This window comes from Chiloscyllium punctatum, chromosome 36 (assembly GCF_047496795.1).
Source record: "Chiloscyllium punctatum isolate Juve2018m chromosome 36, sChiPun1.3, whole genome shotgun sequence".
NCBI classification, from domain to species: Eukaryota; Metazoa; Chordata; class Chondrichthyes; order Orectolobiformes; family Hemiscylliidae; genus Chiloscyllium; species Chiloscyllium punctatum.
In genome coordinates this window covers 67,276,162-67,292,147 of record NC_092774.1, presented here as the reverse complement: position 1 = coordinate 67,292,147, position 15,986 = coordinate 67,276,162, and the positions used below count along the sequence as shown (strand labels likewise).

At 45.6% G+C, this 15,986-nt stretch overlaps 1 non-coding gene across 1 annotated transcript; it reads left to right on the top strand.

Annotated features, from left to right (window-relative positions):
- The first annotated feature begins 4,399 nt into the window (after positions 1-4,399).
- trnae-cuc (transfer RNA glutamic acid (anticodon CUC)) lies at positions 4,400-4,471 on the top strand. The gene has a single exon. It is a non-coding gene; the product is annotated as a tRNA-Glu (tRNA).
- The last annotated feature ends 11,515 nt before the right edge of the window (positions 4,472-15,986 follow it).

Here is a 15,986-nt window from a genome sequence, read left to right as displayed (position 1 = left end):
GAAATAGCCCCATAGGCTGCTCATGGGCACAATTCACTTTCTCCAACTCACCACCCCAACCACTGCGGCTCCTGGGAGTGGAAAGGAAACAAACACCAAAATCCAGTCTCAGCTTTGTGAATCTTCAGAAAATAAGAAATGTGTTCATTACTTCGGATTTTCTATCCTGGACTGACAGGAATGAGGATTGTCACTCTTTTTGGAGAACTTTGCAAGTGGATGTTTTGCAGAAAAGCCCCACAATACAATCTGAGAGTGACACTTGATTAATCAGGACCTGGAAGTTTTCGATCTTTGAATGTAAGTGTTGTGCTCCAGAACTTTGTTTTTCACAGTTTATGATACTTATCTTCCCAGTCCCCTGTATCACTTGCTGAAGATGTTTAATTTGTGTCTCGCAATCCTTTCACTCTCTGCTAATGAGAACAACATTTCCGTGTTTTACCTAAATTAGCTTGATCTTGCAGATCTCAAGCCTAAAGATAATTTCACTGGAAACCTCCTACAGTTCAAAAGCGAACTGTTAATGATGGCTCTGTTTCTTGTCACGTGTCCAATTTCAGATCGATGTTGTTAATGTCCCTTCTACTCCTTCAGATCCAGGTTTCGCTCACAGGGCTAGAACAGGACTGTCACCAAATACATTTATCAATATACGTTCATCCTATCGATTGTATTAGCATCATCAACACTTCCCATCAAAATAATTCGAGAGACTTTCATCACAATTTTCTGTGAACAATTCGACTTTAGCTTTCCTGAATGAACCCCAAATTTCTTGAAGTGGCACCTTATTTTCGGCCCTGATTATTAATCTCTCTTAACTTGGAAATTGATCTTTTCCACCCGCTCTATCTCTCATCAATGTGTGCAGTTCAGGTAAATTCCCCATCAGCCTCCTCTGTTCTGATCAAATCCAGGAGAACAGGGAGCATTGGGGTTAAGACGCGGCCATGACAAGCCCAATACTCACCTTTCCTATTGGACCCATTCCATGAGAAATTTAGACCATAACTTGGGGCCTCTAGTTGTGGCCGAACATTTACGTTGCCGCCTTAGACATTCTTTGGGATTCCCCGCCCAGGTTGGAATCCTGCTGAATGTGCTTTCTTCGCTGGCGATTTTAATTAACTACCTGTTGGTTGCAATATCGCTCAAAATTCACAAAACCCTTTTCAATAAAGCCACGTTTTCTCACGAATGGGAATTTATTGCCATGCAGGAAACTCGAGTTCTGAACAAAAACCGTAACACACTCAAAACGTCAGCTTTGTTTACCTTTCCACAGTTGCTGCTCGACCCGTTGGCTTTCTGCAGTATTCACTGTGTTTGTTCTGCACAAATGCTGCTTTCCATTAAAGAACTTTAATCACTGTCCTCTGGTAACAGACCCGAGTCAGTGGCAATAGGTTCTTCTGATCATTAATCTGCCCATTCCCACCACTTCTTCTCCCATCATTGCCAACAGCCCCTGGAAATCTCCAGTTAGCCTTCTTTGCTCCAAAGCGAACATTCCCAAACTTGGGAATGTCTCCACAAAATGGCAATTCCTCATCCCTGGACATGATGCAAGTGTTACAATGGGGAAGAGGTTTTGGCAAAATATTGTCAGTTAGCAGGTGGAAAAATGTTCAGGAAGTAAAACAGAAATCCCAGTCTCCAGCTTTGTGAATCTTTCGAAACTCTTTGGGAAATGGAATTAGAGGAGAATGAAGGATGAACTGTTCGACTGAGCAGAGACAGTTCAGACATTGTCCCCTTGTTTAAGAGGTCGGGAGATTGACTCTGATATTCTCGGGACATGAACTGGTCTGAGACATTGAAAGAATTCTCTGCACATCAGGAATTCAAACCCATTCTCGGCTCGGGGCCAATTAGAAAATTCGGGAAGAGGCAAAACACTGAAAGGTTCGGAGGGTGATGGCCCCGGTGTCGGAGAGCTCGTTCCTCGTGACATGGATGTGCCTGCAGATGGTGGGATCAGACTGTCCCCATGTCTTCACAATGAATGGCCCAGGCTTTATTATACAAAAGTAAAACTACAGAGGACAATGATAATTCTGGGCACGGGAGGCTCAGTTATGAATTGGCTAATAGCCTCTTCTAAGAGACTGTGCAAGCTGCGTGTTTGATTGTCTCTGCATCGCCATTAATTAGCCCGTTCGGATGTTAACTGCAAAGTTGGTGGTTCCAGAACCCCCTGGGACGGGTTTGTTGTTCTCGCTCCGACCACTTTCTTGGCTGCGAAGGTGCACGTTTTTAATGGTGTCAGGAACATGTTTCCCAAAAGGAAATCTTCTCCACTGAGGAAGTACAAAGGGATTTCTGAATTGATTGAACATCTAACGTAAAGGACTACGGATTCTGAGAATCTGAGACAGAAAAAGAAACTGCTGGAGAAACTCAGCAGGTTTGGCTGTCGCTGGATGAGAAAAAAAAGAGTTCTGAAATGTCGTCTCAGATTTTCTTTCCACAGATGCTGCCTGACCTGCTGAGTTGGTCCTGCAATTTCTGATTTTGTTTTTCACTGAACGTCCATTTCAACTTTCGGGATGAAACACTCAGACTCGCCAATTGCAGATGTTTAACCCTTTCGAAACCTGTGAAGTGATTGAAATCAAACAAACTCTGGAATGATTCACTCTTTCTCAGCTCCACAGGCAGAGAGACCTGGGAAATGAAGCTGTCAGTGTGGTTCTGTATTGGTGTGCCGAGTGGTGAATGCGATGGGCATGAAATCCATTGCGGTTCCCCCACGCAATTGTGAACCCTGCTGACGACAGTTGAGAACTGTCGTCAGAAAGAAAGGGAGATTGCTCCACGGTTTTTTTAAAGATGCAAATCAGTGGAGGGCTTGAAATGGATGACGTATCTGACTCCACCTACTTGTTTCAAATGCAGCTCACAGCTTCTTCACACATCCCAATTAATCTTTCTCATTGTCCTGAAACCGGCGTATGTTTACGTTTCCTAATCTGCAGGAATGAGAATCTTTTTACTGTCTCGTGTCAGTAAGTGTCCCTGAGAACATCAGAGTCAAGTCACAGCGCTGTCAGAGGAGGGGAAGCTGAAAGACCCCACACACTGCTCACGGGCATATTTCATTTTCCCAACACATCGCTTCAACCACTGCGGCTCTTGGGAGTGTAAAGGGAACAAACACAAAAACCCAGTCTCAGCTTTGTAAGTCTTCACGAAATAAGAAAACTGTCCATCCCTTCGGGTCTTCCATCCTGGGCAGACAGCGTTGATTTTAAATGGCTGTCCAGTCAGTGCCGATTCGTTTTGGCTGAGAAAAATATTCCTTATCTCATCCCAGCATTTCTTGCCACAGAGATCTGTGTGGTATAGTTCATGTATATATTTCCTTGCATGGTATTTTGTATATATTTCCTTGTATGGTATTTTGTCAACAACAAACTTTTCAGGTTGTTTGAATAGGGTATTTCAGGTTCATTAGCCCCTGTTTAAGTGTGTTGGTAAATTTGTGGGCCACCATGATGCTGAGAGGGTTGAGTTGTCCGGACATCATTTCCCAAATGTCTTTAATGTAAAGTAATGTGGCTAGGGTTTCTGCAGACGTTGTGTCTGCTTGTGTCCGTTTGTTGATGTGAAATTGGCACACTGGGTTTATTGGGTCGGCAAAAGTGAGGACTGCAGATGCAGGAAACCAGAGTTTAGATCAGAGTGGTGCTAGAAAAGCACAGCAGGTAAGACAGCTTCCGAGGAGCAGGAAAATCGGCGTTTCGGGCAAAAGCCCTTCATCAAGAATAGAGGCAGGACTCCTCCAGGGTGGAGCGAAGAATTGGGGGTGGGGTGTGCTGGGCCGAAGGTAGCGAAAAGTACAATAGATGAATGGGGGTGGGGATGAAGGTGACAGATCAGAGAAGAGGGTGAAGCGGCTAGGTGGGAAGGGAGATTGGCAGGTAGGCGAGGTCATGAGGACAGCGCTGAGATGGAAGGTTGGAACTGAGGTAAGGTGGGGGCAGGGGAAATGAGGAAACTGATGAAGTCCACATTGATGGCCTGGGGTTGAATTTACCCCAAGCGGAAGATGAGGCGTTCATCCTCCAGGCATCGGGTGGGGAGGGAGCGGCGATGGAGGAGGCTCAGGACCTGCATTTCCTCTGCAGAGTGGGAGGGGGTTTGAAACGTTGGGCCATAGGGCGATGGGGTTGATTGGTGCGGGTGTCATGGAGATTTTCCCTCAAGCGCTGTGACTTGACTCTGCGAGGAGTCTCCAGTCTCCCCAATGTAGAGGAGACCGCATCGGGAGCAATGGATACAAGAAATGACATTGTTGGATACACAGGTGAAAACCTTCTACCTACCACGGCCCGGATTCGATTTCCGGGCAGGTAAGAAATTTTCAGGAGAGCTGTCAAGGCATGTCCGCATCTCCCTGGTCGTCTAGTGGTTAGGATTCGGCGCTCTCACCGCCGCGGCCCGGGTTCGATTCCCGGTCAGGGAAGCTATGTTCAGGGGGTTTATCGGATTCCTGTTCTTCTTAAATGCTCTGTCCAGTTTTTTTTAAATTGATCTTCGTAGTTCCTGGGTGCTGCAGCGTGCAGTGGCTCGTTGAAATAGTGTCCTGATGCAGATTTGTTAGTGTGTGTCGGGATGATTGCTTCTGCAGTGAAGTTCTTGGTTCGCGTGCGTTGTTTTCCTGTCGACGCTGTTTTGAATTTACCATTGACTGTTCGCTGTACTGTGACATCTAGAAATGGCACTTTGTTGTTGTTCTCCTCTTTTGTGAATTTTATGCCAGTAAGGAGATTGTTGATGGTGTTGTAGGTTTCCTCTAATTCGTTTCATTTTTTGATGACAAATGTGTCATCGCTGTACCGGACTCAAAGTTTGGGTTGGATCGTTGGAATGGCTATTTGTTCGAGTCTCTGCATTATTGCTTCTGCTCGGAATCCTGATGCTGCTGGTGGTATCATGGGTATTTCATTGATTTGTTTGGAAGGGCTTGTTACTGAATATGAAGTGGGTGGTAAAGCACAGCTCCACGAGCTTGACAGTGTTATCTTTGCTAATGGAGTTAGTGCTGTTTGGTGTTTGTGTCTTTGGTTCTTCGAGTAGTGTCTTCAGTTTTCTTTGGCCACGTTGATGTTAATGGATGTGAACAGGGCTGGTATGTCAAAGGACAACATTATTCCATCCTCTTCTATCTCAGTGTCTTTGGTGTTCAGGAATTCTTGGATGGAGTAAATGGAGTGGTGTGAATCTTCGACTTGGGGTTTTAGTCCTCAGTGGAGGCCTTTGACAAGTCTGTATATTGGTGTTCCAAGTCGTGAGACTATGGCCTGAGGGGGGCTCCTGATTTAAAGAGGAGGAGAACAACAACAAAGTGCCATTCCAAGATGCCACAGTACAGCGAACAGTCAATGGGGAGCTTCAAACTGGCATCTATGGAAAACCAACTCACACAAACCAAGTACTTAACCACAGAAGCAATCATAACAACACCCACAAACGAAGCTTCATCAGGACATTATTTCAGCGAGCCACTACACACCGCAGCACAGAGAAACTACGAAGAGCACAAGAAAAATACGCATATAGTGTATTGAAGGAGAACGGCGACCCAATAAACGCAGTCCACCGGTTTCTAATTGATGCTTTCAAGCTGACTTTAAAAAATCGGTTTGTCCCTCCATTCTTTCCTGTTTGTTTTGTGTGGGTTTTGAATGCTTTCCCAATCCTCTGACTGAGTATTGGAGTTGGGAGGTAATGTTGTGGCTGTACAGGACATTTTTTAGAACACTTTTGGAATATTGTGTGCAATTCTGGTCTCCTTCCTATCAGAAGGATATTGTGAAATTTGAGAAGGTTCTGAAGCACCAATGGGTCCACAGAGATGAAGAGGCCCTTCTGCTGCCCTGAGTGTGGGAAGGCCTTCAGTGATTCCTCTGCCCTGCTGACGCACCAGTTGGTCCACACCGGGGAAGGCTGTTCTCCGGCCCCAAGTGCGAGATGGCCTTCAGCAGTTCTTCCCACCTGCTGAGACACCAGTGGGTCCACACTGAGGAGAAGCCGTTCTTCTGCCCCGAGTGCAGGAAGGGCTTGCTCTCTCTTCCGACCTGCTGGCCCATTGGTGGGTCCACATGGGGGAGAGGCCGTTCAGTTGCCTAAGTGCAGGAAGGCCTTCATCAATTCCTCAGCCCTGCTGATGCACCAGTCCGTCCACACCGGAGAGATGCCATTCTCCTTCCCGAGTGTGGGAAGGGCTTTACCCGCTCCTCCACACTGCTGAATCACCAGCTGGTCCACATGGGGGGATGGGGGCAGAGGGGGGGAGGCCTTTCGGCTGCCCTGAGTGCGGGAAGTCCTTCAGCAATTCCTCCTCCCTGCTGAAGCACCAGTGTGTCCACACCGAGGAGAGGCCCTTCAGCTGGCCTGAGTGTGGGAAGAGGTTCATATTTTCCTGCAACTTGCGGAAGCACCAGCGGGGGCACCAGCGCTCCCAGCAATCAGATCCCACCAGTGACGTTCCCTTCAGTCACCCCAAAGGACTGAACCTCCTGCCAGTTCTGACAGTGGGTACAGTAGGAGAGTAGGTGGGCTGTTTTTGTTTTCTGCTGGACTGCAATTGCCTCCCCTACACCCCACAACCACAACTTCATGGTGGCTCACGGTTAGCACTGCTGCCTCATGGCACCAGGAACCCAGGAATACTTCCACCCTTGGGGGTCTGTGTGCAATTTATGGAGGGTAGGAAAATGGATCTGAGTGGGTTCCCCTTCGTAGAATCAGTGCTGATGTGTTGGGCTGAAGGACCTGTTTCCACTCTGGAGGAGTTCAACCATCATATGAGCTTTGTTTTCATTGGAAGCTGCTGCTCATTGAGCCAGGGACTGCACATTGCCAAATGAAATGATCCAGAGAAACCTAAGACCGCAAGACCAACGGAGCAGAAGTTAGGCCATTCGGCCTGTCGAGTCGACGCTGCCATTCGTTAGTGACAAAAGATAGTGCAGATGAGATTAGCTATAGTGTGGAAACAGGCGATTTGTCCCAACAAGTCCACATCGACCCTCCGAAGAGTATCCCAACCAGACCCATTTCCCTCTGACTGATACACCGAACTCTATGGGTAATTAAGCATGACCAATCAACATGACCTGAATAACTTTCGACTATGGAAGAAAACAGGATCACCCAGTGAAAACTCACGCAGACACTGGGAGAATGTGCAAACTCAACACAGACAGTCAGCCAAGGCTGGAATCAAACCTGGGTCCCTGGCGCTTTGAGGCTGCAGTGGTAAACACTGAGCCACTACATATTGCAACCCCAAGTTGGCAAGCAGGAGGTTGGGAGAATACAGCAAGCCAGGCAGCACCAGGATGTGGAGTAGTCAGCGTTTTGGGTATTAACCCTTCTTCAGGACTGAAACGTTGACTTCTCTTTGAGAAACGATTTACGGGATTGTTGCTGGGGATTGGAGGGTTTGAGCTACAGGGAGAGGCTGAATAGGCTGCGACTGTTTTCACTGGACCATCAGAAGCAGAGGAGGTACTTAATAGAGGTTACAAAATCATGAGGGGCATGGACAGGGTAATAGACAAGGTCTTTTCCCTGGGATGGGGGAGTCCAGAACTAGAGGGCATAGGTTTAGGGTGAGAGGCAAAATATATTAAAGGGCATCTTCTTCATGCAGAGGGTGGTACTGAAATGAAATGAGGTGCCACAGGATTTGGGTCAGATGTTGTCAAATGGGATTAGATTAGTTTAGGATATCAGGTCAGCATGACAAGTTGGACCAAAGAGTCTGTTTCCATGATGCATGTGTCTCTGACTACTGGTCCTGATGTAAGTTTAAAATAGAGTTCAAGTAATTTTGAATAGTTCAATAATGTTGAGCTCACCTCCTGAAAAGTTTCAAATGAATCCCTGTTTAAACATGTTGATTTGGACAAAGTATCCCATCAAGTTCAACACAAACCCAGAGTTGAAGAAGTCAGAAGTCAGAACACCAAGGGGACCAAAACTGATCACAATATTCCAGGTGCAGCCTCATCAACGTCCTGTATAACTACAACATAACTTGCCAACATCTATACTCAATTCCCTAACTGATGAAGGCCAGTGTGCTGAAACCTTTCGTCACTGCCCTGTGTACCGATGTAATCAGAGATATAGGACCTACTTTAAACTGATCCACAATCCTGCTTCTGGAAACACAGTGACTAATAGGGAAGGCAAAAGGGAGATTGGCCTTTAAATAGAGTATAAGAGTAGGGAGGTTATAGTGGAGGTTTTGATTGAGAGGGCAGTGAAGATTCAACCAGCTGACAGTGAATCTGAATCACATGTAGATCAGACCAGGTTCGGACAGCAGGAAACCAGATAAGTTTTTACAACAAACCACAACGATTTCATCATTAGACTCTGAATTCCAGATTTATATTGAATTCAGATTCCACCATCTGCCGTGGCAGGTTTTGAACCCAGGTCCCCAGAACATGACCTGGGTGAATAGTCTGGTGACAATAAAGTCGGCCATCGCCTCCCCTGAACACATTGGCTCATTGTGTTTGGAGGTAACAAAGGAGCAAGAGGTTTCAGCAGCTGCTCAGTTGTTGATATTACACAAGGGAACATCAGCACTCTCAGTAATGGCACATACTGAAGTCGGTGTCCTGTATCAGAGGTAAGGGCTCGGGAACCAGAAGAAGTAGGAACAGGAATATGCCATTCAGCCCCTTGAGCCTGCTTCTCCATTCAGTAGGATTCTGGGTGATCTGGCATTCCCCACATTCACTTTCCTGCCCTTTTCTTGCAACTGTTCATCCCCCGACTCTTCACGAATCTATCGATCCTAGTTTTAAAGTGACACGAAGACTGTCAACAGAGTTACTCGGGCGGGGGAGGGACGGGGGGGCGGAACGGGGTCTCAGTTCGAACTTGGGGACTAAAACAATGGCTTCACACTTCACAATATTTAACTAAGGGAATAGACAAGAGACAATAGACAATAGACAATAGATGCAGGAGTAGGCCATTCTGCCCTTCGAGCCTGCACCGCCATTCAATATGATCATGGCTGATCATTCCTAATTAGTATCCTGTTCCAGCCTTATCTCCATACCCCTTGACTCCACTATCTTTAAGAGCTCTATCCAATTCTTTCTTAAAAGAATCCAGAGACTGGGCCTCCACTGCCCTCTGGGGCAGAGCATTCCACACAGCCACCACTCTCTGGGTGAAGTAGTTTCTCCTCATCTCTGTCCTAAATGGTCTACCCCGTATTTTTAAGTTGTGTCCTCTGGTTCGGCACTCCCCCATCAACGGAAATATGTTCCCTCCTGCCAGAGTGTCCAGTCCTTTCATAAGCCTATACGTTTCAATCAGATCCCCTCTCAGTCTTCTAAACTCAAGGGTATACAAGCCCAGTCGCTTCAGTCTTTCCGTGTAAGGCAATCCTGCCATTCCAGGAATTGACCTCGTGAACCTACGCTGCACTCCCTCAATAGCCAGAATGTCTTTCCTCAAATTTGGAGACCAGAACTGTACACAGTACTCCAGGTGTGGTCTCACCAGGGCCCTGTACAGCTGCAGAAGCACCTCTTTGCTTCTAAGATGTTTATGGTTATCCAATGCTGGAAATTGGGCAGGCATTCAGAGGAAATTATTGGTAAATTATGAATGACAGAGGAGTCGGGAGAGAAGTGGTGTTCAGGCACAGTTGGATATCATCAGTACAGATGCCAGCACCAGCAGCTCCGGTTAAACAAGTCAGAACGGAAGACGCTAAAAGCGGGCCCTCCCAGAGGATAGAGTGATGCTGTAGAGGATCAGTACTGTCATTAACTCTGATCAAGGCTGTCCTCAGGTCGACGAGGAAATGTTCATCCCTATCACCGTTAGAAAGCATGTCAAATATGACCATGATAAGAACTGTTTCAGGGGTGGAAACCAGACTCGAGGTCTTTAAACACAAAATTCTGGAAGAGATGTGAATGGCTAATTCAACAATGTTACATTCAAATCAACATTTCCATTGGTGCGATAATAATAGAAGTGTTTTGGTTTTTATTTAGAAGATTCTCAGCAACACTGAGTAAGAAGCAACAAAATTAAAACAACAAATACTGCAATTGCTACAATGTACCTGTTCCCAATAGGGGGCCATCGGTGTGAAATTAACTTTCTACAAGGGGCAATATTGGAAAGGAACTACCCAGTTCATAGCTATAAGAGGGGAGACACAGACTGCTTGACACAAACATATAATGGGCGGGAGGAGGCCACCGGCACTTCGAGACTTCAATAAGATCATGGCTGATCTGAATTCAACCTCAACTCTACATTCCAACACATCCCCGACAATCTTTCATCCACTTGGTTATCAAGAACCTATCTACCTCTGTCTTAAAGATTTTGAACCCACTGCCTTTTGAAGAAGACACACAACCCTCAGAAAGAAAAGAAATCATCCTCAGTTTTGTCTTCTACATTTAAAATATGACCGTGTACTTTCAGATATTTAGATAGGGACACAAGCTGCATTAAAGTAATACCTGTGGTACACTTAACAATGTCAAAGTCCTTCACATGAACATAATGAGAATTCCTTTAAACATCACAAGACCGGAGCACTGATTAGGACAGGTGACCAAAGACTTGGTCAAAGGGACAAGTTCAGGGCAATCTTTTAAACAGGTTCAATTTCCCAAACATCAGAGGACAAAGACGTGAACAGCAAACACAAAATAGCAAAGAATTGGAACAACAGTGTAGTCCTAATGTCGCAGGATGATTAATCCAGGGAACATGAGTACAAATCCCACCACAGCAAGAGGTAAGATGTGAATAATTCAAATCATAAATGGGGAACACAAAGTTAGTCTCAGTATGGTATCGATGGCACTGACGTCAATTGTCCTAAAAACCCATGTTCACCAATGTCATTTCAGGAGGGAAACTGCCATCCTTGCATGGTCGAACTTACATGTGACTCCAGACCCACAGCAACATGGGTTGACTCTTAAACTGCCCTCTGAATTGGCACAAGCAAGACACCTTTCACTTAGGGATGGATAACAAACATCAACCTTGTGAAAGTGTCATAACAGAAATTACTGTAGAAACTCAGCCAGTCTGGCAACACTGGTGGAGAGAGAGAGAAAGAAACAAAGACAATATCCTGGCTTGAGTCCAGAACAGTTGTGAAGAAGGGTCACAGCACTTGAAATGCTAACTCTGCTTCTCTCTCCACATGTGCTGACTGTCCTATTGAGTTTCTCCAGCAATTGACGCATTTTTGTGTTTCAGATCTCCATCATCTGCAGTTCTTCATTACACTGACGAAGGGAAGCTCAAATCCCATAAAAGGGTAGAGCAGAAGGGCTCGAATTAATCAGCAAGTCTGGCACCAGTTATGGAGATAAAAACAGTTAGTACTTCGGGTCATTGAATGATCGTACATCAGGGAAAATCTTTTGGGGAAGCTGCAAGAGTAAAAGGCACTGGTGTGACTTCAACATCTGGGAGAACTCTCTCAGCCTTGGGGGTCAAGCTGACTCAGCATTCTGGTCATGCTTATTACCTGTTAAATTCTCCATTTGTTGTTCTTGTTATATTTCTACATGGTTGACACATTCCTATGTTTTAAAATGAAATTCCAGCAGACAGGAATTTTCCATGTAAGTAATCGTACATTAGAGTGTTTTTAACGTGAATATAACTTTTAAACAGAAAGTATTTATTCATGCATGGGGTGTGGGCATCGCTGGCAATGCCAGCATTTATACCCATCCTTAACCACCCTGTGGTTGGTTGGAAAAGTGCATGAAGGTGTCTGAGATTGTCTTGATCAGCACAGCAATCTCAAAGTTGGGTGTGCTCAGGTAGAAGTACCCTCCACTCCCACAGCCAAGTCTGCATTCACTTCAATTATAGATGCCATCTAAACCTCTCAGGACAAGGACAGCATGGGATGACAATCAGAGTAAAGCTTCCTCTACTCTTCAATTGCAAGTGAAGCTACCTTAACACTGTCCCCAACAAACACTGCCAAGACAGAGATTGCATTGGGTTAGATACAGAGTAAAACTTCCTCTTTACTCCCCCATTCATACATTCCCAGGAGAAGGACAGCAAAGGGTTAAATAAACAGGAGAGCTTCTTCCATTCTGACTGACACTGGTTTCGTCCTACACCAATCCTCAAGGAAAATTCCGAACTGAAGTATTATCTGGTATTGAATTCACACATCCTAATGGGAATGACAGCAACAGAAAATCATGTCGTGACACACAGATAAAACACACACAATGTACAACAAAACTAGACTGTTATTGGAATCAAAGACATTTAAATGACAGGAGACAGAGTCCCTGCAGTGATCCGAATGTGAGCTGAATAATTTTCACACTTGAACAATATTCTCTGGGAATGCAACGTCCACCTCACTGCTGTCTATTCAGATCCTCTGCTCTCGTTCAGGCCTGAGTTGCGGTTGACCACATTGTGGCGTGGGGGTCAAGAGGTTAGAGAGTTAAGGTCAACTTGGATTGAGGGCATCCTTTGTCATGGCAATGAGGTCGAGGGTCGCTCATTTACTCAACTTATAATCGGGGACAAGGGGATGGGCTGGGCTTGTATAAGTTTGAGTTTAGAAGAAACAGATGATCCGATGTAGCTGTATAACATCTGGAGAGGACTTAATGTAAATCTAATGTCAACTCAATTCCAGCCAGAGATTAGTCTCTCATTTAAGATAGGAGAGTTTTGTTTTTCTCACAAGTGTTCCCGAGTCTTTGAAATTCACTTCTTTAGAGAGCAGCATGTGGTGGTGGCACGGTGGTTAGCACTGCTGCCTCACGGCATCAGTGACCTGGATTTGATCCCACCCTCGGACCGACTCTCTGTGTGGAGTTTGCACATTCTCCCCTTGTATCTGCGTTGGCTTCCTGTGGTGCTCTGGCCTCCTCCCACAGTCCAAAGGACGTTCAGTTGAGGGTAGTTTGACCATGGGAGATGCAGGGTTACAGGGATAGGGTAACGAACTGGGTCTGGGTGGGACGGTCAGTCAATGTTGACTCGATGGGCTGAATGGCCTACTTGCACGCAATTGGCCTATATCAATCAATAGTATGCACTTGCTTTATGGTTACCAACATCAAATTACATGAGTGGTTTTGGTTATTTCATCTCTTATTATCGTATTCAACCAACTGCAGCATCTTGAAACTTGCTTAATTACAATATCCAATATCTGCAGAGTACTTTTTTCTTTTTGTCAAGACCATTATCTTGAACTCTGACGTGTGACCTCCTCACTGCTGTCAAAGTTCTTTATTCGTCTCTACATTGTCATGTTTTTACTTTGTCGAATGTCTTCCTGGTATTTGCAGTTAAGACCCTACATTCTGCCCTCGTCAACATTTTCCCTTACAATTCTCTACTAAGGATTTCATGAAAAACCTCAGAGTGTGGAGAGACTGCGGAACTCACTACCATAGTGAATAGTTGGAGTGGAATACACTACAACTGAGGGTAAGCAACCCAATACAAATGAGTGTCACTGTCACCAGATTCACAACACAGTGAAATTAAATCATGCAATGTCCCTCAATTTCTCAACTGTCCCGAAACAGACTTGATGAAGAACAGATTTTGCACATCAACATTATAATTTAAGCAAAAAACAACAATTATAAATATGGCAAATTTTCTAGGCCAAAGTTAAAGAAGATAATCTCATTAATAGCAATTATTTAAACCCTTTGATCAAGTCCCCCACCATCTCAGAGACAGAGACTTAAGCGCCAAATTAAGAAAGAATGTTTTTTAAACTTACCAATTCAAGCAAACAGTTTCCAACAATGGATTGCCAAGCCTTTGTGCAATCTTTGGACTATGACTGTTTCACAGACACGTAACTGTAAATCTAATTTCAAAATCACTGATGAATGTGAATACACACACCAGTATTCAGCCATTTCTTACAGGCTGGGACTCATTCCCAGAAAGAGCCAACAGTTCTTTAACTGGACAGTAGAATCTAGAGTGAACAGCTCCTGGTCTCAACGGGGAACAGTGCCCAATGGAAGCAAAGTTGCAGGGGTGGGGGAGCACGACGGCATAAAACCAAAAAAACCGACCGTCTCTCCCACTATAAGCACTGTCAGAATGTGCAGAGGTTCAGTCCTCTCAGTGACCCAGAGCAGCTTCACCATCAGAATCAGATTGTTGGGAGCACTGGTGTGGTGCACAATGATGAGAACCTCCGCTTCCACTCGGGGCAGGTGAACGGTCTTTCCCCGGTATGGCCCCACCTGTGCCTCAGCAGGTGGGAGGAATTGCTGAGGGCCTTCCCGCACTCTGGGCAGGGGAAGGGCCTCTACCCTGTATGGACCCGAAGGTGGGATGCCTGGGTAAAACCCTTCCCACACTTGAGGCAGGAGAACGGGCTCTCCCCGTTGTGGACCCGCTGTTGACTCAGCAGGGCAGAGGTATCGTTGAAGGCCTTCCCGTACTTGGAGCAGCTGAAGGGCTTCTCTAATATGTGGACCCGGAGGTGGGTCAGTAGGACGGAGGAATAGCTGAAGGCCTCAGCATGCACTAGTTGGATGAAGGGTCTGTTCAATGCTGTCTGACTCTGTGACTGACCTGTACTGGTCTTAAAACCATTTTCTTACCTCCCCCCATAACCATCCATTTCTTTGTTGTTCAAAACTCAGATGAACTTTGCCTTGAATATGTTCAATGACCCCACTTCTGAACTCAATTCCTCTTCGTAATAGACCACTTGCCTTGCTCATTGCCTGCTGCATCTGCCCTACAACTGGCATTGACTGGGGTGGCGGGACACTGAGACCCCTTTGTACATCCATACATCATTCCTTGATGAAGGGCTTGTGCCCGAAATGTTCACTGTCCTGCTCCTCAGATGCTGCCTGACTTGTTGTGCTTTTCCAGTGCCACATTTTTCAACATTCACCTCTAGTCCACACTTTCTCCACATTCCAATATATCATCATTTAAACAATGCACTGTTTTTTTTTAAATACCAAAGTTTATAACTTCACATTGCGGCACTGCACTTGCCATGTGTTGCCAATTGAGACACAGACCTGACCGACTTCGGGAAGAGGCAAAAGACTGAGTTCTGAACAAAACCCGTAGCACACTCAAAACGTCGGCTCTGTTCACCTTTCCACAGATGCTGCTCGACCCGTTGGCTTTCTGCAGTATTCGCTGTGTTTGTTCGACACAAATGTTGCTTTCCATTAAAGAACTGCAATCCCTGTCCTCTGGTAACTGACCCTAGTCAGTGGCAATAGGTTCTTCTGATCATTAATCTGCCCATTCCCACCACGTCTTCTCCCATCATTGACAACAGCCCCTGGAAATATCCAGTTAACCTTCTTTGCTCCAAAATGAAAATTGCTCATCCCTGGACATGATGCATGTGTTACAATGGGGAAGAGGTTTTGGCAAAATATCGTCAGTTAGCAGGTGGAAAAATGTTCAGGAAGTAAAGCATAAATCCCAGTCTCCAGCTTTGTGAATCTTTCGAAACTTTTTGGGAAGTGGAATTAGAGGAGAATGAAGGATGAACTGTCCGACAGAGCAGAGACAGTCCAGACACCGTCCCCTTGTTTAAGAGGCTGATTGACTCTGATATTCTCGGGACATGAACTGGTCTGAGACATTGAAAGAATTCTCTGCACATGAGGAATTCAAACCCATTCTCGGCTCGGGGCCAATGAGAAAATTCGGGAAGAGGCAAAACACTGAAATGCTCGGAGGGCGATGGCCCCGGTGTAGGAGAGCTCGTTCCTCGTGACATGGATGTGCCTGCAGATGGTGGGATCAGGCTTTACCCATGTCTCCACTATGAATGTCCAAGTCTTTATTATGGAAAAGTAAAACTGATAGAAGACAATGGTAATTTTGGGCGGGGCGGGTTGAATTATGAATTGATTAGTAGATTCCTCAAAGACACTGTGCGGGTGGCTTTCGGGTCT